At 45.7% G+C, this 25,868-nt stretch overlaps 1 protein-coding gene across 4 annotated transcripts in view; it reads left to right on the top strand.

Moving 5' to 3' along the window:
• Positions 1–25,868, top strand: part of LOC141086301 (zinc-regulated GTPase metalloprotein activator 1B-like) — a 347,538-nt gene that overhangs the window by 98,460 nt on the left and 223,210 nt on the right. The window lies entirely within an intron of this gene.

The raw sequence follows: 25,868 nt of genomic DNA, 5'->3' as shown, positions 1-25,868 counted from the left end.
ATCTTTTCAGCCACATCAATAACGTCAATCATACGTCTAGTGCCATCTCCAGCCCCCCTACCGGCCACAAAACCCACCTGGTCTGGATGAACCAGGGACGGGGTAATTACATTCAATCTAGATGCCAATAATTTAGAAAAAATTTTTACATCACAGTTCAGTAATGAGATGGGACGATAATTTCCCGGGTCCTCTGTAGATTTACCTGGCTTGGGTATAGTGACAATGGTAGCCTGAAGGGAGATAGCAGAGACCGACCCAGACCTCTGCCACGAGGAGAAAGTACGGAGGAGGTATGGGGCAAGAACAGAAGAAAAACGTCTATAATAATCGTTAGGAAGTCCATCTGGACCTGGGGCGGAATGAAGTTTAGTAGTTTTTATAACCTGCTTTATTTCAGATAAAGAGAAAGGAGAGTTAAGGGCCTCAAGTTGGGTCTGCGACAATTTAGGGAGAGAGATGGAATCTAGATAGGTTTGGATATCTGTCTGTGATGGAAGCGGGGTATTCACATCTCCCTCTAAGTTATATAATTTAGAATAAAATTGTGCAAATACCTCAGCTATAGCGATGGGGTTACGTATAAGGGTTCCGGAATGATCTCGCAAGGCCTCAATATGAGCTAACCTTTCCCTCTTTTTGATACGTTTAGCAAGTAATGAACCCGCTCTGTCCCCCATTGCATAAAAAGAAGTTTTCATTTTCCTCAAATACTTCTCATGCTGATCTCATAGAAAGGACCTGAGTTGTGAACGGGTTAAGGCCAGTTGTTTAGCGACCAAAGGGGACGGGTTAAGCTTGTTAATGCGTTCCAACCGTTGCAAATCAGCCACTAAGGTCGCTCTAGTGTGCTCGCGCTCTCTTTTAAGTTGGGATGCTCTTTGTATAAAAAGGCCTCTAACAAAAGCCTTGTGGGCTTCCCATATAGTTTCATCAGAAGCTGACTGATTATCATTGATGGAGAAGTATTCCGCCAGCTGCGCCTCCACATCCGTCCCCACCTCCTGCCTAGTTAAAAGAGCAGGATTTAGTTTCCATTGCCAGGGAGTCCGTGGCCGAAACCCCACAGATATTTCCAAACTGACAGGAGCATGGTCTGACCAGGAGATTGTTCCCACCTCCGCCGAAACACATGCCGGGAGAGTTCCGCTGTCAACTAGGAAGTAGTCAATTCTGGAGTAGGAGCTGTGTCTATGGGAAAAGAAAGAGAAATCCCTCTCTGTAGCATGTAAGTATCTCCAGACATCATGTAAATGTTTTTCCAAACAGAGAGAGCTCAGTTCACCTCGACCCACTTTTGAGCGCGGTGAACAGTCTAAAGCCCTTGAAGGGACAACATTAAAGTCACCACATATAATAACTCTGCCTCTAGCCTCCACCTCCACAACTTTTAACAATTCTCTCATAAATTTCACAGGGGAGAGGTTAGGGGCATACACATTAACAATAGAATATGCTGAACCATCTATAACACAATTCAGAATAATAAATCTCCCTCCCGGGTCCGCAATCTCATTGAGGAGTTGAAAAGGAGTATCCTTTTTAACAAAGATACAGACACCAGCTTTTTTGAAGTATTATTGGCAAAGAAGGCCGTGGGATACATGAGACTACGGACCCGGTGGTTGTCCCCTTCAAGCATATGGGACTCCTGTATACACAATACATCTGCTTTATTTCGGCGAGCCTCCTCCACAACATAGAGCGTTTAAACGGCGAGTTAAGCCCCCTGACATTTAAAGAAACAAGTTTCACTGTCATGTGTAAAAAAGGTTTCGAAACTGTGGAGAACACGTCTCACCAGACACACCCAGGGACGACAAAAAGGGATACACATCAAAATGAGGGAAACAAGTAAACAGACAATAAAAAGAACATCTATGTCAACGTAACAGGCAGTATGAATACTGCAATGGGGCAGATAAACAGCATCAGGAGAGGGAAAAAAGGGAAAACCAGGTCCCTTGGAATACACCATTCTCCCACGCTGCGTCAGGGAAAGAAAAGCCATCTGCAGACAGAGGCCACAAGAAGAATTTAAGGCTGTGTGCCACCTAGAGTAGTTTTAGGAAGGTCAACCTGCCGTCTCCCAGTCCGCTCTTACTCTTCTCGAAGGCTGTACTCGGCCAGGTTGTGGACTACCCCTCTCTGGGGAGACCAGTAGGTTCCAATCACGAAGCGCTTGTTCCAGCTTTTTAGGTGAGTGAAAAACGTATCTTGTCTCCATATGCACAAATCGGATCTTCACCGGAAAACCCCAGTTATAAGGAATGCTATTTTTTCTTAACACCTTACACAGGGGTGCAAACTCTCTTCTTCTGGCTAAGGTCCCTGCCGAGAGATCCGGAAAAACAGCAATTTTTGAAAAGGGCTCCGGAAGGGTTCTCTGATCTCTCATTGCATGCATGAAATCTTCCTTTACCCTAAAAGAGTGGAGACAGGCAAGCACATCCCTGGGAAGAGATTGATTAATGTGGGAGGGTTTGGGCACCCGGTGAATCGTTTCTGTTCCCAGGGGCCTGGATTGAGCATCAGGGAGAACCTCTTTGAGAAAGGCCGCAAAGTGATCAGACAGATCAGCCTCTTTAACAGTCTCAGGAATACCACGAAGTCTTATGTTACATCTGCGGGATCTGTCCTCCAAATCCCATAGTTTAAGTTGCTGGGTCGAAAAACGTTCCTCTAGGGCAGAGTAATCATCAGCCAGGACATTATGAGCAGTCGCATATTCCACCATTTTCTGCTCAATATGGTCTGTGCGGTCACCCAGGGAAACAATGTCTTACCGAAGCTCCCCAATCATACCTTTCATATCGTCATGGAGAGCCTTCCTGAGGGAGGACAAGAGGCGCTGCATCGTGGCTTGGGTAAGAGGAATATCTTCTGTTTCCATCGCCACTGTCTCTCTGATGTCCCTAGAGGAGGGATGGGAGGATGCAGAGCCCGAGTGAGATGCCTGTGCCATCTTGGATTGCTGCAGCCCTTCCCTGCTGTAGAAATCTGTAAGCTTTGCCGGGTTACTGCGCAGTTTCGGGGGTCCTCGCGGCATGCTATGTGCCGCTTGAAGCCGAGTGGTAGCTCGTGTCTGCAGGAGCTCCCTGACTATGCAGCCTGCACCATGAGCTTCCAGGCCACGCCCCCAATACTACATTTTATGTTAATGTTATGTACGATATTTATTGTACAATTTTTTTCTGTTCTTCTATTTGACTTATGTCATTCCGCTTAAATAATTACAACTGTTTAAACAACAAATTGTTTGATTGTTCAACTGTCATGTTTTGTACCCCCCCTTAACCACCTTCCCTTTCCCTCCCCCCCTCCCATCCACCTCCCCCCTCCCCTTCTTCTCTCACGTATTACACCATTGCTGACTTGACTTACTTGTATAAATGCATCTGAGTTAATGTTGAAAAATTTAAATAAAAATATGGAAAAAGGGTCCATTACACTATATGGATCAATATATGAGGCTCATTATACCGTATGGAGCAATATATGAGGCTCATTTATTCTGTATGGAGCATTATGCGTTGCCCATAATACTGTATTGAGCAATATATGGGGCTCATTATACCGCATGGTGCAATATATGGGGCTCATTACTCTGTATGGAGCACTATGTGGTGCCCATAATACTGTATGGAGGACTATGCTGTCTGGTTTCTGAACTATTGTAGAATGTCCAATACATCTCACTCATATAATGTAAAAAGTAAGAGAAATATTTGGCATTGTACTATACCTATATTTCTCTGCTGTATCTGTGCATCATGTATTGCTGTATGTGTTAAAGCTGCCCAATGAGACTCTTTGGACCATGGCCCACAAAAACTTGGAGCTGGCCCTAACCAGCACCAGACCCAATATTCAGCTGTGTAACCTAATTCTATACAGTAAAAAGTAACAGACAGTCATAAAGATGGTACATGATATTTATTTAATGAGGCAATGGAGTCCAAAGCTGCAGCAGTATCGACACTGTTACCATTAGATAGCTGCTAAATGGACTGATGGTCCTTCCCAGTATCACTGCCATAATCTTACACTTCTTCCTTGCATCTTTACAATGTTCTTCTGACGCTTCAAAGGAAGCAGTGACTACGGCATAGGGGGCAGCGAGGGTTGGAGCGGAGCCATGTGGAGATGCAACTGTGATGGTAGCAATGTTTGCATGGAAGAACTACGACTTCCTCTCCAATCTCATAGTCCATTATGCAGATGGCACAGGATTCTGCCTCTTCCTGAGATGTTATCCTTCTTGTTGGGAAGCTCTTAGTGCACAGAGCTTGCCTTTGCTGCAGAATATTAAGTAGGTTAAATTGGGCAGGTGGCGATGGTGGCCGCATATGTGGAGGAGGTGGATATACTCCCATTCCCTGCAGCTGAATGATGCGGTTAAAAAGATGGTTTGCCTGGTGTGACTGTAGAGCAGATAGGCTTGGAGCTGGGACCTCCATGGGTCTGGAGGGCTCTGCAGGGGCCAGTCTCAGCGGCGAGCGGCTTCTTTCCCTGCTATGGTGTGCTCTCTGCCACAGAGGAGCTCTGGCCCTTCTCCCTCTTGCGGTGACTTCAGTGGGGTCTGTATGATGGCCATCATTGGTAATGAGCCTTCTCTGCTCCCTTAGGCGATGGTGGAGGATTATGGCCTGACCTATAAAGAAAAAGATTACTATAATTATGCTAAATTGCAAAAAAAACACTTTTGGGCTAAATGGATAGAAGAACTAGCTGTTGCTCTCGAATTTAGAGAGAGAAGGAAACATTGTTTCATCTTTGGCCTACATAAACCTGCTCAGTGTTCCTTCCCTGCAGACATTACAAAGCAGGGTGCAAATATGTTAGCATTTTGGGCTCCACGTTTAACTTTTACCCAGGGCCTCACTTTGTCTACAACTTTCGGTGACCAACCCCTAAGGAATATGAATAGAAGGTGGAGGACGCACTGTGTGTCCTGAAACATCTTAGCCCAATGAAAACCCTCAGAAAAGCTCCTGTAAGGCGGAATATTCTCTCACTTACCCTGATTTTCAGGTCGGCTCAGCCATGTCTCGTTGTCAGCATTGAGCTGATGCAGCTCCCGGGACGTCATGGCTCAGTTTCTCGGGGCTGAGATGATGAAATGTAAAGAACTAAGTTCTCTGATGGCAAAGATGATATTGTGCCAAAAAAATAAGAATCCGTGGAAGTAAATACCAGACGTACAAACAATCTAGCGCGCGCTTCCAAAACCAAAGTGGAATCTCCGCAAATGCATCAACTCTGAAAATGGCGCTGAGGTCATTGAGCACAGAGATTGTATAACCTCACAACATTCTGTATCATTGTGACATCACATGTGAGAGGAACCACGCGCTGTCATAATGGCTGACTGTCCAGTCTGTTATATGTCCTCTATATACACACATACACTCCTGGGAAACAAATGTATTCATTGTAAGAATATTACACACCTAGGAATGATAATCAGTTTTATCATTTATATCAGTGTGTGCATTATTCCCTAAACCTCAGCCACTGCAGAACATGTTTCTCATGGTGGTCCTGAAAGAAAACAAAGCACAAAGTCAAGTACCAAACTCCGCTACTCCTGGGTACTTCTGCCAGTGTCCTCCTCTTCCAGCAGAGGCCATTGGGTGACCACTGCAGCCAATCACTTAATTTAATAGAAATTTCCCATTATTTCCCATTAATATGTTTTATCATAATTCAAAAGAAACATTTTTAGAAAAGAAAACAGATAAATGAGATTTTCAGAAAATGGCATATATGAAGGTGGATACTAATGGTATGATATACAGAGAGAGGAATGCTGTGACTACACAGATCATGTTGGTCCATCTGATTAACCCTTAGGAAAATAATCAGGTCATATAGGGACATACATAGAAATCCCTGAATTAGGACATCCCATTGGCCCCAGATGCTATTAAACAACCCATCGAGATGGCAGAGACCTCCTTGTTTGACTTCTTAGATTCCATGGTTGCTGGCCACAATGGATTCTACCGGGTTAAACTGCTGCAATCAGCATGGCATGTATTAATGCAGTTATGGCTGGTTGTCAGCTGTGTAAAACAGCCGGCTGTATGGAGTGGGCTCAGCTTGTAATTCTGCTCCTTATAAATCATCCTAACTTGAGCTGTACATATATACGGTATAAGCAGGGGATGGTGCCATTCTGCTCCAGGCTCCCTCTGTACATGGGCCCCATAGTGATCTTGCAGCCTGCCGCCATTGGCTGCATGTTACTGAGTCTATTTGAAAAAGCACATACTGTAGGAATTAATAATTACAGAGTGAACATATACAATCCCTATAAAAACTATTTTATTTCATACATATAAAAAAAAAAAAACAATTTCGCAGTGAAAACATGGCAAATGCCATAATAAAAAGACCTGAACTGAGATGCTGCAAAGCCCTGCAATAAGCTTTTCTGATACCTTCCTATCCGTGGAGGTTGGCACCCTAGGGATTTGGGGTACTCCACAAATGATAAGTGGTCACTTTATTTATATATATATGCTCCATTGTGAGGGTATGTCTTTTTACATTTATTGTGGACCCTGATGTCATGATGTGGTAATTGTTATTCTATTTTTCTGGGATCGCCTGCATTAGTTTAGGACATTTTTTACCATTCATCTCTGCACTATTGGTCATTGCTTTCATACCTGTGATATCAGGGACTGGCAGGGCAGTAAGGGACAGTCCTCGCTGAGTGGGGGCGCCAAAATCGGGATCCCTATCGTGCCAACCTCCACGGATAGGAAGGTATCAGAAAGGCTTATTGCAGGGCTTTGCAGCACCTCAGTTCAGGTCTTTTTATTATGGCATTTGCCATGGTTTCACTGGGAAATTGTTTTTTTTTTTATATGTATGAAATAAAATAGTTTTTATAGGGATTGTATATGTTCACTCTGCATGTTACTGAGGTCATACATATAAAGATGAAAGAAAGAAATATAAAATAAGGTAAAAAAATTAAAATTCATCCTAGAAAAAAAGTCTAAGTTTTTTATGCCTGTTTGCAGTAAAGGAAATTTATCTGAAACTTCTGATTTTTGTGGGAGAGGCTGATCATTCTCTTGTGGAAAGCACCATAGCGTACCCTAGTATACTAAAATCAAAATGATGTGCCAGTAAAAGAGAAGGTAAAGTGCATGTGTTCTGGTCCACCAGCACCAACGCGCATTTCACCCACAGGTTTCGTCAGGGGGCGCGTGGGTGAAACGTACATTGGGGCTGGCAGACCAGAGCACATGCACCTTACCTTCTCTTTTACTGGCACATCATTTTGATGTAAGTATTGTAGGGATTCGCTCTGGTAGACAATAGCTGGGCGGCAGTAACGAGGCAACACACAGACATAAAGTCCAATTTCAGTGTTTTTAATGTCACTCAGTAACCAGCAGCTTAACAAACCATGAGGGAAATAAAACACATACTCCAGCTTGGAGAACCACTGGTCCCAGATTCACCCCTTGCACGGGACGGGCGTAACTAAGTGGCTGCCAGGTTCTGCGGCATCCGCCAGGTGCCATTCCCGGGGTTCTTCCGAGTCTTGCTGCAACAGTCCTGCAGCACGGGAATCCTATATACAAGTTGCAGGCTGCGTCCACACAAGTCCCTGTAGTTTCCAGAAACACACTCCCACTGTGGCATTTACCAACCTCCATTACATAGGGCCTAACCCCTCCCACCAGTGAGGTAGACATCACATGGGCTGATCAGGTGACCCTGACATCATCGCAGGTCCCGTCTTTAAGGAAAAACCCGGCCAAACATTAATCTGCTAGGAGAAACATATCTTCCATCCAGTAAAACACCCTTTACTGTACCACATACCTCCCCCCTATGTTCAACCCTTGAGGGGTGGACACATGACATACAGTGAACTCTGGACAGGGCATCTGCATTCCCCTGTAGTCTGCCTGCGCGATGTTCTACTGAAAACTTAAAGTTTTGCAGGGACAGGAACCAACTGGTGACTCGAGCATTCCTCTCCTTAGCTTGACTCATCCACGTAAGAGGGGAATGATCTGTCACCAACCAAAATGTTCTCCCCAGCAAATAGTAGCGCAACGATTCCAGTGCCCACTTGATGGCCAGGCACTCTCTCTCCACAATACTGTACCGGGTTTCAGCTGGGTAAGCTGCCGGCTTAGGAAACTAACGGGATGCTCTTCCCCGTTAACTTCCTGAGACAGCACGGCACCGAGGCCTATCTCAGAGGCATCAGTCTGCACCATGAACTCTTTTTTGAAATTTGGAGTGATCAGGACTGGTGTACCACACAGTACCCCTTTTAATTTTGTAAAGGCCTCCTCTAACTGATCATTCCAGTGGACCATCACAGATTTTTTTCCTTTTAAACAATCTGTTAAAGGCGTGGACAGGGTTTCAAAGTTGGGAATGAATCGCCTGTAATATCCCACCAAACCCAAAAAGGCGTTTACCTGCTTTGTTGTGAGGGGACGGGGCCAGTTCTGAATTGCCTCGACCTTGTTCATTTGGGGCTTGAGAACTCCCCTCCCAATGACATAACCCAAGTACCGGGCTTCCTCCAACCCTATGAAACGCTTCTTTGGGTTGGCAGTTAGCCCTGCTTGTCGCAGGGAGTCTACCAGTGCCTGTACTTTTGCTAAGTGGCTTTCCTAATCGGTGCTGAACACAATAATATCATCTAGATAGGCTGAGGCATAGCGGCGATGGGGACGGAGAACAATATCCATTAACCGCTGGAACGTTGCTGGAGCTGTTACCCAAAGGTTAACACCTTATACTGGAACAGCCCCTCAGGTGTTATAAACTCCGTCTTTCCCTTCGCCGCCTCTGTTAGGGGTACCTGCCAATAACCTTTTGTGAGATCCAGAGTTGTAAAATACCGTGCTTGCCCAAAGCGCTCTATCAACTCGTCAACCCGGGGCATGGGGTAGGCGTCAAACTTTGAAATGTCATTGAGTTTTCTAAAATCATTACAGAATCTTAGAGACCCATCAGGCTTGGGTATTAGATTTATTGGGCTGGCCCACTCACTCTGAGACTCTTCTATGACCCCTAACTGTAGCATCATTTTTACCTCTTCCGAGATGGCTTGTCGCCGGGCCTCAGGCACTCGATATGGCTTTAATCGGACCTTGGCCTGTGGCTCTGTGACAATGTCATGTTGGATTAGGGAGGTGCTTCCAGGGAGCTCCGAAAAAACATCTGTATTTCGGCAGATGAACTCCCGGACCTCCTGAACCTGTTTAGGAGACAAAGTATCTGCAATTTTGACCGCGGGTTGGGCTTCTCCTGCCTCGCCCCGAGGTAACGGAGCCTTTTCCATCTGAAACGCTGGCAGCGGACTATCCCCACCAAGGTGCTCTCTATCTTTCCAGAGTTTAAGCAAATTAATATGGTAAACCTGTTCTGTCTTTCTCCGACCTGGTTGGTGTACCTTGTAGTCTACTGGTCCCACCTTCTCCATGATCTCGTAGGGTCCCTGCCACCTTGCGAGAAATTTGCTATCTACGGTAGGCACAAGCACCAAAACTCGATCCTCAGGGCTAAAGGTTCTTACCCGAGCCTCCCGGTTATAGACCCGACTCTGTGACCATTGTGCTGCCTCCATATGTTCCTGGACCAAAGGTAGGACTGACTCCATTCTCTCTTGCATTTTTGCAACATGTTCTATCACACTTTTGTGGGGAGTAGGTTGGTTCTCCCAGGCCTCTTTGCCTATATCTAGTAAGCCCTGTGGATGTCTGCCGTACAATAGTTCAAAGGGCGAGAACCCCGTAGATGCCTGAGGTACCTCCTGCACTGCAAATAACAAATATGGCAATAACAGATCCCAGTCCTTCCCATCTTTGGAAACTGCCTTTTTTAACATGCTCTTCAGTGTCTTATTGAATCTTTCTACCAGACCATCTGTTTGGGGATGATAGACCATGGTACGCAACTGTTTAACATTTAACAACCGGCAGAGTTCCTTCATAATTTTTTACATAAAGGGGGTTCCCTGGTCTGTTAAAATCTCTTGTGGAATTCCCACCCGTGAAAACATACCCATGAGTTCCTTTGCTATAAGCTTAGCTGATGTGTGGCGCAGAGGAATGGCCTCAGGATATCGGGTAGCATAGTCTAGAACTACAAGAATGTGTTGGTGTCCCCTTGCCGACTTATTGAGAGGCAAGGCACCAAAGGGCTCCGAAAGTGAGACTGGGGACTGGTTACCTGGCATGCTGGACAGGAGCTACAGCACCATTTAACTTCTTCATGAACCCCTGGCCAGTAAAATCGCTGCAGAATTCGGTCGAGGGTCTTCTTTTGGCCCAAATGCCCCCCAAGTATTTTGTGGGTGTGGCCCCTCAGGGTCCGATTTTGTGGGTGGGTCCCCTCAGGGTCTGATTTTGTGGGTGGTGCCACTCAGGGTCTGATTTTGTGGGTGGGGCCCCTCAGGGTCTGATTTTGTGGGTGGGGCCCCTCAGGGTACGATTTTGTGGCCCGGGCCCCTCAGGGTCCGATTTTGTGGCCGGGGCCCCTCAGGGTCTGATTTGGTGGGCGGGGCCCCACAGGGTCCGATTTGGTGGGCGGGGGCCATTCTGGGTCTGATTTGGTGGGCGGGGCCCCTCAGGGTCCGAATTTGTGGGTGGGGCCCCTCAGGGTCCGATTTTGTGGGTGGGGCCCCTCAGGGTCTGATTTTGTGGCCGGGGCCCCTCAGGGTCTGATTTGGTGGGCGGGATCTCTGAGTTTTATTTGGTGGGCGGGGCCACTCTGGGTCCGATTTGGAGGCCAGGGTGGCTCAGCCTCCGATTTGTAGGCCATGGTTGATCAGCCTCCGATTTGGAGCCTGGGGTCACTCAGCTTTCGATTTGGCGCGCCGGACCTTTAAGACTCATTTTGGTGCGCCGGCCCTTTAAGAATCACTTTGGCGCGTCGGCCGTTTTAGATACAGGGTGGCTCACTGGGCTTCGAAATCCGCTTTGGCGCACATTCTCTCTCAGGGGCATGCGTCATGTGATGAAGCTAGATTTGCATTTGTGCTGTGGGTTTTGCTTTAAGGCTATGTGCCCACGTTGCGTGTTAAAACGCACACTAAAAACCGGACTCTTTCCCAGAAATCGCGCGTTTTTTTCCGTGCGATTTTACCGCGATTCTGTTCGCGATTTTGCCGCGATTTTCTCAAGCACTTTCCAAGCGATTTGAAGCATCGCTTGGAAAGTGATTGACAGGTTGGTCACACTCATCAAACATAGTGTTTGACAAGTGTGAACAGCTTTTTACTGTTGAGGCCGCCTATGCGGCCTCAATAGTAAAAGATAAAATGTTAAAAATGATAAAAAAATAAAAAATCGGGATATATTTACCTTCCGACGTCCCGCGCTGCCATCCCGGGCCTCAGCGTTCCCAGTAATGCCTTGCGAGACCTGTGATGACATTCGTCTTGCGTTACTATAGCGATCTCGCGAGACCGCGTCATCACAGGACCTTGCCGCAAGGCATTACTGGGAGCGCTGAGGACGGGAATGCAGCGCGGGACGCCGGAAGGTAAATATACCCTGATTTTTTATTTTTTATTCTGTTTTTTACAGGGGTATGGTACCCAGGGCCTGGAGGACAGTCTCCTCTCCTCCACACCGTGGGTACCAACCGCACATGAGACGCTTAACTTCGCTCATGGTGGGCATAGCCACATGCGGGAAGTAAGCGATTCTCATGCATTCCTATGAGTGCAGAATCGCGGCAATTCTTTGCGATTCCGCACAAAAGAATGAGCATGCTGCGATTTTTTCCGCGATGCGATTCCACGGCGGAAAAAAGCGCAGCATTAGCACAGCACATGCGGAATGCCATAGGAATGCATGGGGTGCGTTCTGTACACGATTTTTAAACGTTTTCGCGCCGAAAATCGCGGCAAAAACGCTTAAAAATCGCATCGTGGGCACACAGCCTAAGAGCTGATATTATGTGGCAGAAGCTCTGTCCTGGGGGCGTCATGTGACGTTCGTAGGCGTTGGCATAGTAACTGGGTGTGCCTACGCATATCAATGAGCTTTACTGCCATTTGAATTGCCTCAGGGCACGTTTTAAGTTTCCTATTGAAAAGCATTGAGACAGTGCATTCCAATGACTGGAAAAAAAATTTTCAAACGCAAATTGCGCAAAAACTACAAATCCGATCGACACGAAAAATACTTAGCACACCTCTCGTGGACGCTGGCTTCGAAACGACACCTCAACGGAGTCTGTGCGTGTAGCGGTTCGGGCCGCATTAATTGCGGAAATCAACTGAATAATAATAAGAAGAATAATTTAGCAGCGTTCGGATTACAATATAGTAGTTTTTTCAAATCACTATAATAATAATAATAATAATAAGAAGAAGAAGAAGTTAGCAGCGTTCGGATTACAATATAGTGGTTTTTTCAAACCACTATAATGAAAGAAAATCAAATTTCCTACCTTTCTATCTGTCCAAAGACCAGATCTCCCAAATTAAATCCTTTTCACCCATCTGTTGGGTCAATAAAGAATTTACCTACCTAGGAATCACCATTACAAAAACGCTGGTATCAGCCAATTTCAACACTCTATTGAATACCATCAATAAGGATACAAGCATCTACGGAGAGAAAGACCTATCATGGTGGGGCAGAATTCTCACTGTGAGAATTTTCACCCTTCCAAAAATTCTCTATGTTCTAGACTCCTTGCCTTTACCTATTTCGGTACCACAATTAACAACCATCCAAACAAACATCAAGAACTTCATCTGGAACTATAAAAAACCCAAAACCCTTCAGTCTATCACCTTCAAAAAACATCTCATGGAGGTTTAGGGATCCCTAATATCACAGCTCACTATCTAACATCCTTGATCAAGAATAGTAAACACTGGCTTCCATCCAATAGCCCCCCCAGCAAGGCTAGACATAGAAACCTTCATAAATAATGATAAAAACCCCCGAAACCTAATCATTAATACCCTAACAAAATGTTTCCCGGACACTACAGCTCACCTCATTTTTATTGCCACTACGCACGCTTGGAAAAAACTGGCATCCAGAAAAAAAGGTTCTTACAACCTAACAATTCTGAAAAAAATACCCCTAAATGTATTGTCTTCCCTGATCAACCAAGACTTACATAATTCATGGGATGAATATGGTATAAAAAAAACTAGGGGACATCTTTGACGGACCATCAATTCAAAAAATAAAATATAGACTTCCCTCATCAATGTTTCTCCAGTTCATGATACTAAAACAACAGGTTCTATCTTTTCTCCAGAAAAAAACAAGGTTTTCAGAAGCAACTTTAAATCTATTCTGTAATACTGAGCACAGGATTTTCTGGAGTCATGCTTACATCTAAGACTGGCTCAACAATGACACCGATCTTACAAAAAACGCGACCATTAAAAAATGGGAAAATGATCTAAAAATTAACATATCGTGTGATGACTGGGAAGACGCTTTAAATCACACATACGCCTCCACAATGTCCATGGCACTACAGAAAACACATTACAAAGTTATATCCAGATGGTACTTCACCCCAGCCAGGGTAGCACATTTTGATAAAGAAACCTCTCCTTTATGCTGGACAGGTTGTGGCTCCCATGGAAACCTTCTACATAAGTTCTGGAGCTGTCCTAAACTGGCCCTATTGTGGTCACAAGTATCGGATACCATCAATAAAATATTAGGTAAGCCTACTTCTCTCTCCCCTCAACTTGCGCTACTATTACTTGATCTCTTAGATGTCAGTCCAGACAAAAAATCCCTCATCATCCACAATCTGCTTGAAGTTAAAAATGCGATCGCATTCAATTGGAAAAATAACCCCCCCCCCCCCGCCTTTCAAGATATAAAAGATAGAATTCTTCTCCACAAATCCTATGAAGAAAGATTTGCTCTGGTTAACAACCAATTAAACAAATGCTCCAAAAAATGGTCTTACTGGGACTACCTGACTCCCTAAACCTCTAACATTGCATCCGTCTTACATAATAGCGCTTCACCTCAAAGTACATATGATATCTATTTTTTTTTGCAGAAAGTCTCACTGCTCATATCTTTGACTTATTGCAACTCCGCTTTAGTCTAGGTACCTATCCCGTATAACAATACTACATTTTATGTTAATGTTATGTACGATATTTATTGTACAATTTTTTCTGTTCTTCTATTTCACTTATGTCATTCCGCTTAAATAATTACAACTGTTTAAACAACAAATTGTTTGATTGTTCAACTGTCATGTTTTGTACCCCCCCTTAACCACCTTCCCTTTCCCTCCCCCCCTCCCATCCACCTCCCCCTCCCCTTCTTCCCTCACGTATTACACCATTGCTGACTTGACTTACTTGTATAAATGCATCTGAGTTAATGTTGAAAAATTAAAATAAAAATATGGAAAAAGGGTCCATTACACTATATGGAGCAATATATGAGGCTCATTATACCGTATGGAGCAATATATGAGGCTCATTTATTCTGTATGGAGCATTATGCGTTGCCCATAATACTGTATTGAGCAATATATGGGGCTCATTATACCGCATGGTGCAATATATGGGGCTCATTACTCTGTATGGAGCACTTTGTGGTGCCCATAATACTGTATGGAGGACTATGCTGTCTGGTTTCTGAACTATTGTAGAATGTCCAATACATCTCACTCATGTAATGTAAAAAGTAAGAGAAATATTTGGCATTGTACTATACCTATATTTCTCTGCCGTATCTGTGCATCATGTATTGCGGTATGTGTTAAAGCTGCCCAATGAGACTCTTTGGACCAGGGCCCACAAAAACTTGGAGCTGGCCCTAACCAGCACCGTACCCAATATTCAGCTGTGTAACCTAATTCTATACAGTAAAAAGTAACAGACAGTCATAAAGATGGTACATGATATTTATTTAATGAGGCAATGGAGTCCAAAGCTGCAGCAGTATCGACACTGTTACCATTAGATAGCTGCTAAATGGACTGATGGTCCTTCCCAGTATCACTGCCATAATCTTACACTTCTTCCTTGCATCTTTACAATGTTCTTCTGACGCTTCAAAGGAAGCAGTGACTACGGCATAGGGGGCAGCGAGGGTTGGAGCGGAGCCATGTGGAGATGCAACTGTGATGGTAGCAATGTTTGCATGGAAGAACTACGACTTCCTCTCCAATCTCATAGTCCATTATGCAGATGGCACAGGATTCTGCCTCTTCCTGAGATGTTATCCTTCTTGTTGGGAAGCTCTTAGTGCACAGAGCTTGCCTTTGCTGCAGAATATTAAGTAGGTTAAATTGTGCAAGTGGCGATGGTGGCCGCATATGTGGAGGAGGTGGATATACTCCCATTCCCTGCAGCTGAATGATGCGGTTAAAAAGATGGTTTGCCTGGTGTGACTGTAGAGCAGATAGGCTTGGAGCTGGGACCTCCATGGGTCTGGAGGGCTCTGCAGGGGCCAGTCTCAGTGGCGAGCGGCTTCTTTCCCTGCTATGGTGTGCTCTCTGCCACAGAGGAGCTCTGGTCCTTCTACCTCTTGTGGTGACTTCAGTGGGGTCTGTATGATGGCCATCATTGGTAATGAGCCTTCTCTGCTCCCTTAGGCGATGGTGGAGGATTATGGCCTGACCTATAAAGAAAAAGATTACTATAATTATGCTAAATTGCAAAAAAAACACTTTTGGGCTAAATGGATAGAAGAACTAGCTGTTGCTCTCGAATTTAGAGAGAGAAGGAAACATTGTTTCATCTTTGGCCTACATAAACCTGCTCAGTATTCCTTCTCTGCAGACATTACAAAGCAGGGTGCAAATATGTTAGCATTTTGGGCTCCACGTTTAACTTTTACCTAGGGCCTCACTTTGTCTACAACTTTCGGTGACCAACCCCTAAGGAATATGAATAGAAGGTGGAGGACGCACTGTGTGTCCTGAAACATCTTAGCCCAAAGAAAACCCTCAGAAAAGCTCCTATAAGGCGGAATATTCTCTCACTTACCCTGATTTTCAGGTCGGCTCAGCCATGTCTCGTTGTCAGCATTGAGCTGATGCAGCTCCCGGGACGTCATGGCTCAGTTTCTCGGGGCTGAGATGGTGAAATGTAAAGAACTAAGTTCTCTGATGGCAAAGATGATATTGTGCCAAAAAAATAAGAATCCGTGGAAGTAAATACCAGACGTACAAACAATCTAGCGCGCGCTTCCAAAACCAAAGTGGAGTCTCCGCAAATGCATCAACTCTGAAAATGGCGCTGAGGTCATTGAGCACAGAGATTGTATAACCTCACAACATTCTGTATCATTGTGACATCACATGTGAGAGGAACCACGCGCTGTCATAATGGCTGACTGTCCAGTCTGTTATATGTCCTCTATATACACACATACACTCCTGGGAAACAAATGTATTCATTGTAAGAATATTACACACCTAGGAATGATAATCAGTTTTATCATTTATATCAGTGTGTGCATTATTCCCTAAACCTCAGCCACTGCAGAACATGTTTCTCATGGTGGTCCTGAAAGAAAACAAAGCACAAAGTCAAGTACCAAACTCCGCTACTCCTCGGTACTGCTGCCAGTGTCCTCCTCTTCCAGCAGAGGCCATTGGGTGACCACTGCAGCCAATCACTTAATTTAATAGAAATTTCCCATTATTTCCCATTAATATGTTTTATCATAATTCAAAAGAAACATTTTTAGAAAAGAAAACAGATAAATGAGATTTTCAGAAAATGGCATATATGAAGGTGGATACTAATGGTACGATATACAGAGAGAGGAATGCTGTGACTACACAGATCATGTTGGTCCATCTGATTAACCCTTAGGAAAATAATCAGGTCATATAGGGACGTACATAGAAATCCCTGAATTAGGACATCCCATTGGCCCCAGATGCTATTAAACAACCCATCGAGATGGCAGAGACCTCCTTGTTTGACTTCTTAGATTCCATGGTTGCTGGCCACAATGGATTCTACCGGGTTAAACTGCTGCAATCAGCATGGCATGTATTAAGGCAGTTATGGCTGGTTGTCAGCTGTGTAAAACAGCCGGCTGTATGGAGTGGGCTCAGCTTGTAATTCTGCTCCTTATAAATCATCCTAACTTGAGCTGTACATATATACTGTGTGAGGTGCCAAGGGGAGAGGTACTAGAAAACAGGTATGTTTCTCCGCGTTTCATTTCATATGTCTTCCTGTACTGATGATGAAGCCAGTTTATTTCACTGTAATCCAGTCCTGGTTTCCTTAGTGATCAGCATGGAAAGGACTGGTAGTTCCCCCTCCACTAATTCAATCCAGGTTTTGGTTTCCTGACTGGTCCAGCTGATATAATCAGGAGGAGCTGGAATCTCTCAGTCTATCGTCTGCTGAGCTGGGAGCTGATACAGTAAGATAACATGGACTTGTTTGCTGTTATATAGGTTTATTTTGTAGTTAGCCTGCTATTGTTAGTTAGTGGCCAGACGGCCTTAGACGTTTTATTTCATGTTTGGCATGTGTAACATTGGATAACAAGTGTACACAATAAATATGCCTTGTCCATATTGCTAGTCTGCTGAAGTGACTTCATAGCCACACGCTTGTGCCAAAGGAAAGATCCCAGCTGAGCTATCTATTCCCCACAAATGGTGTTTCGAATGCGGGCACTTGTGGCTGCTGGACTGTGACTGCAGAGAAAAGGCTGTGTATGTCCTGGCTGAAAGCTTCTGTGCTTTTGAAGAGCCAAGAGTCCAGTAATATGGAGGAACTAGTGAAGCAGTTATTGCAAACAAATGTGCAACAACAGCAGACTAATGCTTGCTTCCAGAAGGCTCTGGAGCAGCAACACCAGATGCAGCAAGAGCAGTTGGAGGCAATAAAACATGCCTTGGTTCGGCAACCCCGAGATGAGGGAAACCGTGCACAAAGCGCTGCTAGTGCGCAGAAAGCCGTACAGAAGACTTTGCTTAAAATGACCGCAGACGATGATGTGGAAGCATACCTCACCGTGTTTGAACGTATTGCAGAACGTGAGCACTTACCACTGGACAGATGGGCTGAGGTAGTGGCTCCATTTCTGAGTGGAGATCCACAAAAAGCCTATTACGATCTGAGTGGAGCGGATGCTATGTACTATATCAAACTCAAAGGCGAAATCCTGGCAAGGCTGGGAGTAAACACGTATGTACGTGCACAGAGGGTGCATTTATGGAATTTTGTGGAGCATCAGCCAGCCCGCTCACAAATGCATGATCTCATCCATCTAGTAAAAAAATGGCTGCAACCGGAGGCTTTGACGTCCGCACAGATGGTGGAGTGTGTTGTTCTAGACAAGTACCTGCGGTCCTTACCCGCTAAGATCCAGAGGTGGGTTGGACAGGGTGACCCAACTACCGCTGACCAGTTGGTGAATATGGTCGAACGCTACAATGCTTCTGAAAGCCTACTCCAAGGGACGTTAGCACCCCACTGGCCCCCCAAGAAATCGCTGGAGAGTCCTGCGAAACCTACTCCATCTTCAAAAGAAGAGAACGTCACAATGAAGGGTAGCAGACCTACAAAGGACTATGGAGGTGGTACGGGCTCACATCAAGCCAGCAGACCTCGTCTGGGATCTCCATCGAGGAGACAAGGGCCTATACAATGTTGGCGATGTCGCGGGCTTGGCCATGTAGCAGCTAACTGCCCAATGACTACAGAGCCAATGGACTGTAATGCTATGAGGCGTCTTTCATTATATGTGCAGTCAGTCTGTGTGGCGGAGACCCTCACGGGAAATGAACAACACGTGTGCCATGTCGAGGTTGACGGTTATAGTGTGAATGCCGTCTTGGATTCCGGCAGTCAAGTAACTTTGGTACATGCCAGTTTGGTGGACTCTAGCGCCCTAACGAACTTAACCGTGGGCATTAGTTGCATCCATGGGGATACTAAGAACTACCCCACTGCCTGGGTTACTCTTGCCACGCCAGTAGGGACCAAAAGACATCAGGCGGCAGTCATAAAGTCTATGGGACACAGTGTAATCCTGGGGAGAGACTTTCCCTTATTTTGGGACTTGTGGAACTTCAAAAGTGGCATGAACCCTCTAGTTGAAGACGGTGCTCCGGAGCTAGCCCCTGAACCATTGCAGCAAGACGACGGAGAACTCATCTCAGAGGAAGTACTAGAATCTGTGGACTCTCCTCTGGCTGTGTATGCAGGCGAGGCAGACCAGCTAGAGGATGTTTTAGAAATGCCTGACCTTGAGGTGGCCCGTGGTAAGTTCGGGACCGCTCAGCACCAGGATCCTACTCTAGCAAGGGCGTGGGAAAACATAAAGGTCTCCGAGGGAAGACCATTGTACCCAGGGGCTCAAAACGAGTTCCCACACGTGGCGGTGCAGCAGGATATGTTGTATCACATAGACAAGGTGCGAGGGGTGGTGGTAGAACAACTAGTGGTACCTAAGTCCTTTCGCCAGGTAGTTTTGGAGTTGGCACATAAACATCCCTTGGGAGGACACCTGGCGGTAGAAAAGACAAAACACCGTATTCTGCAACGTTTCTTTTGGCCGGGTCTAGTGGGAGACGTGACCCAGTACTGTCGGTCATGTCCTACGTGTCAGTTGACCGCACCTATGTCACATTTTAGAAGCCCCTTAGTGCCCTTACCAATAATAGAGGTGCCCTTCGAGAGGATAGCAATGGATATAGTCGGTCCATTAGTTAAATCTGCCAGGGGTCATCAGTACATTTTGGTAGTATTGGATTACGCCACGCGTTATCCCGAAGCAGTGCCCTTGCGGAATGCCAATGCGAAATCAATTTCAAAGGAGCTGGTTAATATGTTTTCCCGCATCGGCATTCCGAAAGAGATACTTACGGATCAAGGGACCCCCTTTATGTCTCGTATACTTAAGGATTTATGTAAACTGCTAAAAATCTCCCATTTGCGTACCTCAGTATATCACCCTCAGACTGATGGTTTGGTGGAGCGCTTTAACAAAACCCTAAAGGGAATGTTGAAAAGGGTGGTGGATAAGGACGGGAGAGATTGGGATGCCCTACTACCATACCTCCTGTTCGCTATACGTGAGGTACCCCAATCCTCCACAGGCTTTTCACCTTTTGAGTTGGTTTATGGGCGGTGTCTTAGAGGCCTGTTAGATATTGCCAAGGAGACTTGGGAACAAGAGGTGACTCCTTATCGCAGTGTAATTGAACACATAACACTTATGCAGGACCGAATTGCAGCAGTTATGCCAATATTTAAAGAGTGTTTAGAGCGCGCACAACATGCCCAAAGCACGGTATACAACCGAGCGGCAAAAACACGAGTCTTTCAACCCGGAGACAGGGTGTTGGTATTGGTGCCTACCATAGAGAATAAATTTCTTGCGAAATGGCAGGGACCATACGAAGTGCTGGAACGAGTAGGTGAAGTAAATTATAAGATACACCAACCAGACAAGAGAGAGCCCGAACAAATATACCACATAAACTTGCTTAAGGCCTGGCGGGACAGGGAGAGTCTGGTGGCAGGAGCTGCCCTTGAGGATGGGCCTCGAGGGGCACCACCTTCTAAGGTAAAGGACCCCCAGGTAGCTCCGCCAGAAGTGGGTATTGCAGACACGCTATCCGAAAGCCAAAAACGAGAGACCAGGGAGTTCATACAGAGGAACGCAGATATTTTCTCGGAACTTCCTGGCCGGACTCACCTAATTAAACATGACATTATTACTGATCCACAGGCGCGGGTACGGCTTAAACCATATCGAATTCCGGAGGCTCGGAGACAAGCCATTGCCCAGGAAGTGAAGAAGATGTTAGAGCTCGGGGTCATTGAGGAGTCCCGGAGTGATTGGGCTAGCCCTATAGTACTGGTGCCCAAACCCGATGGGACTATCCGATTTTGTAACGATTTTCGGAAAGTAAACGAAGTATCGAAATTCGATGCCTACCCGATGCCAAGAGTCGATGAACTGATAGAGAGACTGGGTTCGGCTAGGTACATATCCACTATTGACTTAACAAAAGGTTATTGGCAGATTCCCCTCACGGAATCAGCCAAAGAGAAAACTGCCTTTGTTACGCCCCAGGGATTATTCCAGTACCGAGATATGCCATTTGGGTTGCATGGTGCCGCAGCCACCTTCCAACGTCTAATGGATATTGTCCTAAAACCCCATGGCCAGTATGCATCTGCGTACTTGGACGACATTATTATCTTTAGCAATGACTGGGACACGCATTTGTCAAAAGTACAAGCCGTCTTAGACTCCCTAAAAACAGCTTTGTTGACTGCCAATCCCAAGAAATGTACGCTGGGATTGGAAGAGGCTCGCTATCTGGGATATAGCATAGGGAGAGGCGTCGTGAAGCCTCAAGCCAATAAAGTGGATGCTATTCAAAATTGGCCACGACCGGTAACCAAAAAACAGGTTGGAGCTTTTTTAGGGATCGTTGGTTATTATAGGCGGTTCATCAAACATTTTGCGACCATCGCAGCTCCTCTCACAGATCTTACTAAGGGGTCGAAATCTGTCACAATAAAGTGGAACGCAGAAGCAGAGGAGGCCTTTCAGCGATTGAAAACAGTCCTCTGTGACCAACCAGTGTTGGTTGCACCAGACTTTAAACGGGAGTTTATTGTCCAAACAGACGCCTCTGGGGTGGGCCTCGGCGCGGTTTTGTCTCAAGAAGTAAATGGCGAGGAACACCCAGTGGCCTATCTAAGCAGAAAGCTTACGAGAGCAGAAAAGAACTACAGTGTAGTTGAGTGGGAAGCCCTGGCTGTGAAATGGGCCCTGTGCACCTTGCGCTATTATTTACTAGGTCGCCAGTTTAGGCTAGTGACAGACCATTCGCCCCTAACGTGGATGTCCCGGGCAAAAGAAGGCAATGCACGGGTGACACGCTGGTTCTTAGCATTACAAGGGTTTAAATTTTCCATTGAGCACAGGGCGGGTACAGCGCACAGAAATGCAGATGCGTTGTCTAGAACGCACTGCTTGGTGACTCGTCGTGTCCGACCCCACGGGCTCGAACAGAGGAGGGGTGTGTGTGAGGTACCAAGGGGAGAGGTACTAGAAAACAGGTATGTTTCTCCCCGTTTCATTTCATATGTCTCCCTGTACTGATGATGAAGCCAGTTTATTTCACTGTAATCCAGTCCTGGATTCCTTAGTGATCAGCATGGAAAGGATTGGTAGTTCCCCCTCCACTAATTCAATCCAGGTTTTGGTTTCCTGACTGGTCCAGCTGATATAATCAGGAGGAGCTGGAATCTCTCAGTCTATCCTCTGCTGAGCTGGGAGCTGACACAGTAAGATAACATGGACTTGTTTGCTGTTATATAGGTTTATTTTGTAGTTAGCCTGCTATTGTTAGTTAGTGGCCAGACGGCCTTAGACGTTTTATTTCATGTTTGGCATGTGTAACATTGGATAACAAGTGTACACAATAAATATGCCGTGTCGATATTGCTAGTCTGCTGAAGTGACTTCATAGCCACACGCTTGTGCCAAAGCAAAGATCCCAGCTGAGCTATCTATTCCCCACAACGGTATAAGCAGGGGATGGTGCCATTCTGCTCCAGGCTCCCTCTGTACATGGGCCCCATAGTGATCTTGCAGCCTGCCGCCATTGGCTGCATGTTACTGAGTCTATTTGAAAAAGCACATACTGTAGGAATTAATAATTACAGAGTGAACATATACAATCCCTATAAAAACTATTTTATTTCATACATAAAAAAAAAACAATTTCCCAGCGAAAACATGGCAAATGCCATAATAAAAAGACCTGAACTGAGATGCTGCAAAGCCCTGCAATAAGCCTTTCTGATACCTTCCTATCCGTGGAGGTTGGCACCCTAGGGATTTGGGGTACTCCACAAATGATAAGTGGTCACTTTATTTATATATATGCTCCATTGTGAGGGTATGTCTTTTTACATTTATTGTGGACCCTGATGTCATGATGTGGTAATTGTTATTCTATTTTTCTGGGATCGCCTGCATTAGTTTAGGACATTTTTTACCATTCATCTCTGCACTATTGGTCATTGCTTTCATACCTGTGATATCAGGGACTGGCAGGGCAGTAAGGGACAGTCCTCGCTGAGTGGGGGCGCCAAAATCAGGATCCCTATCGTGCCAACCTCCACGGATAGGAAGGTATCAGAAAGGCTTATTGCAGGGCTTTGCAGCACCTCAGTTCAGGTCTTTTTATTATGGCATTTGCCATGGTTTCACTGGGAAATTGTTTTTTTTTATATGTATGAAATAAAATAGTTTTTATAGGGATTGTATATGTTCACTCTGCATGTTACTGAGGTCATACATATAAAGATGAAAGAAAGAAATATAAAATAAGGTAAAAAAATTAAAATTCATACTAGAAAAAAAGTCTAAGTTTTTTATGCCTGTTTGCAGTAAAGCAAATTTATCTGAAACTTCTGATATTTGTGGGAGAGGCTGATCATTCTCTTGTGGAAAGCACCATAGCGTACCCTAGTATACTAAAATCAAAATGATGTGCCAGTAAAAGAGACGGTAAAGTGCATGTGTTCTGGTACACCAGCACCAACGCGCATTTCACCCACAGGTTTCGTCAGGGGGCGCGTGGGAGAAACGTGCATTGGGGCTGGCAGACCAGAGCACATGCACCTTACCTTCTCTTTTACTGGCACATCATTTTGATGTAAGTATTGTAGGGATTCGCTCTGGTAGACAATAGCTGGGCGGCAGTAACGAGGCAACACACAGACATAAAGTCCAATTTCAGTGGTTTTAATGTCACTCAGTAACCAGCAGCTTAACAAAACATGAGGGAAATAAAACACATACTCCAGCTTGGAGAACCACTGGTCCCAGATTCACCCCTTGCACGGGACGGGCGTAACTAAGTGGCTGCCAGGTTCTGCGGCATCCGCCAGGTGCCATTCCCGGGGTTCTTCCGAGTCTTGCTGCAACAGTCCTGCAGCACGGGAATCCTATAAACAAGTTGCAGGCTGCGTCCACACAAGTCCCTGTAGTTTCCAGAAACACACTCCCACTGTGGCATTTACCAACCTCCATTACATAGGGCCTAACCCCTCCCACCAGTGAGGTAGACATCACATGGGCTGATCAGGTGACCCTGACATCATCGCAGGTCCCGTCTTTAAGGAAAAACCCGGCCAAACATTAATCTGCTAGGAGAAACATATCTTCCATCCAGTAAAACACCCTTTACTGTACCACATACCTCCCCCCTATGTTCAACCCTTGAGGGGTGGACACATGACATAAAGTGAACTCTGGACAGGGCATCTGCATTCCCCTGTAGTCTGCCTGCGCGATGTTCTACTGAAAACTTAAAGTTTTGAAGGGACAGGAACCAACTGGTGACTCGAGCATTCCTCTCCTTAGCTTGACTCATCCACGTAAGAGGGGAATGATCTGTCACCAACCAAAATGTTCTCCCCAGAAAATAGTAGCGCAACGATTCCAGTGCCCACTTCATGGCCAGGCACTCTCTCTCCACAATACTGTACCGGGTTTCAGCTGGGTAAGCTGCCGGCTTAGGAAACTAACGGGATGCTCTTCCCCGTTAACTTCCTGAGACAGCACGGCACCGAGGCCTATCTCAGAGGCATCAGTCTGCACATTAACTCTTTTTTGAAATTTGGAGTGATCAGGACTGGTGTACCACACAGTACCCCTTTTAATTTTGTAAAGGCCTCCTCTAACTGATCATTCCAGTGGACCATCACAGATTTTTTTCCTTTTAAACAATCTGTTAAAGGCGTGGACAGGGTTTCAAAGTTGGGAATGAATCGCCTGTAATATCCCCTAAACCCAAAAAGGCGTTTACCTGCTTTGTTGTGAGGGGACGGGGCCAGTTCTGAATTGCCTCGACCTTGTTCATTTGGGGCTTGAGAACTCCCCTCCCAATGACATAACCCAAGTACCGGGCTTCCTCCAACCCTATGAAACGCTTCTTTGGGTTGGCAGTTAGCGCTGCTTGTCGCAGGGAGTCTACCACTGCCTGTACTTTTGCTAAGTGGCTTTCCCAATCGGTGCTGAACACAATAATATCATCTAGATAGGCTGAGGCATAGCGGCGATGGGGACGGAGAACAATATCCATTAACCGCTGGAACGTTGCTGGAGCTGTTACCCAAAGATTAACACCTTTTACTAGAACAGCCCCTCAGGTTTTATAAACTCCGTCTTTCCCTTCGCCGCCTCTGTTAGGGGTACCTGCCAATAACCTTTTGTGAGATCCAGAGTTGTAAAATACCGTGCTTGCCCAAAGCGCTCTATCAATTCGTCAACCCGGGGCATGTGGTAGGCGTCAAACTTTGAAATGTCATTGAGTTTTCTAAAATCATTACAGAATCTTAGAGACCCATCAGGCTTGGGTATTAGATTTATTGGGCTGGCCCACTCACTCTGAGACTCTTCTATGACCCCTAACTGTAGCATCATTTTTACCTCTTCCGAGATGGCTTGTCGCCGGGCCTCAGGCACTCGATATGGCTTTAATCGGACCTTGGCCTGTGGCTCTGTGACAATGTCATGTTGGATTAGGGAGGTGCATCCAGGGAGCTCCGAAAAAACATCTGTATTTCGGCTGATGAACTCCCAGACCTCCTGAACCTGTTTAGGAGACAAAGTATCTGCAATTTTGACCGCGGGTTGGGCTTCTCCTGCCTCGCCCCGAGGTAACGGAGCCTTTTCCATCTGAAACGCTGGCAGCGGACTATCCCCACCAAGGTGCTCTCTATCTTTCCAGGGTTTAAGCAAATTAATATGGTAAACCTGTTCTGTCTTTCTCCGACCTGGTTGGTGTACCTTGTAGTCTACTGGTCCCACCTTCTCCATGATCTCGTAGGGTCCCTGCCACCTTGC

The sequence above is a fragment of the Dendrobates tinctorius genome, unplaced genomic scaffold (assembly GCF_039654945.1).
Source record: "Dendrobates tinctorius isolate UK_male_01 unplaced genomic scaffold, ASM3965494v1 ptg000031l, whole genome shotgun sequence".
NCBI lineage: Eukaryota > Metazoa > Chordata > Amphibia > Anura > Dendrobatidae > Dendrobates > Dendrobates tinctorius.
The sequence above is the reverse complement of the archived record's forward strand: the minus strand, read 5'-3'. Positions and strand labels throughout refer to the sequence as shown.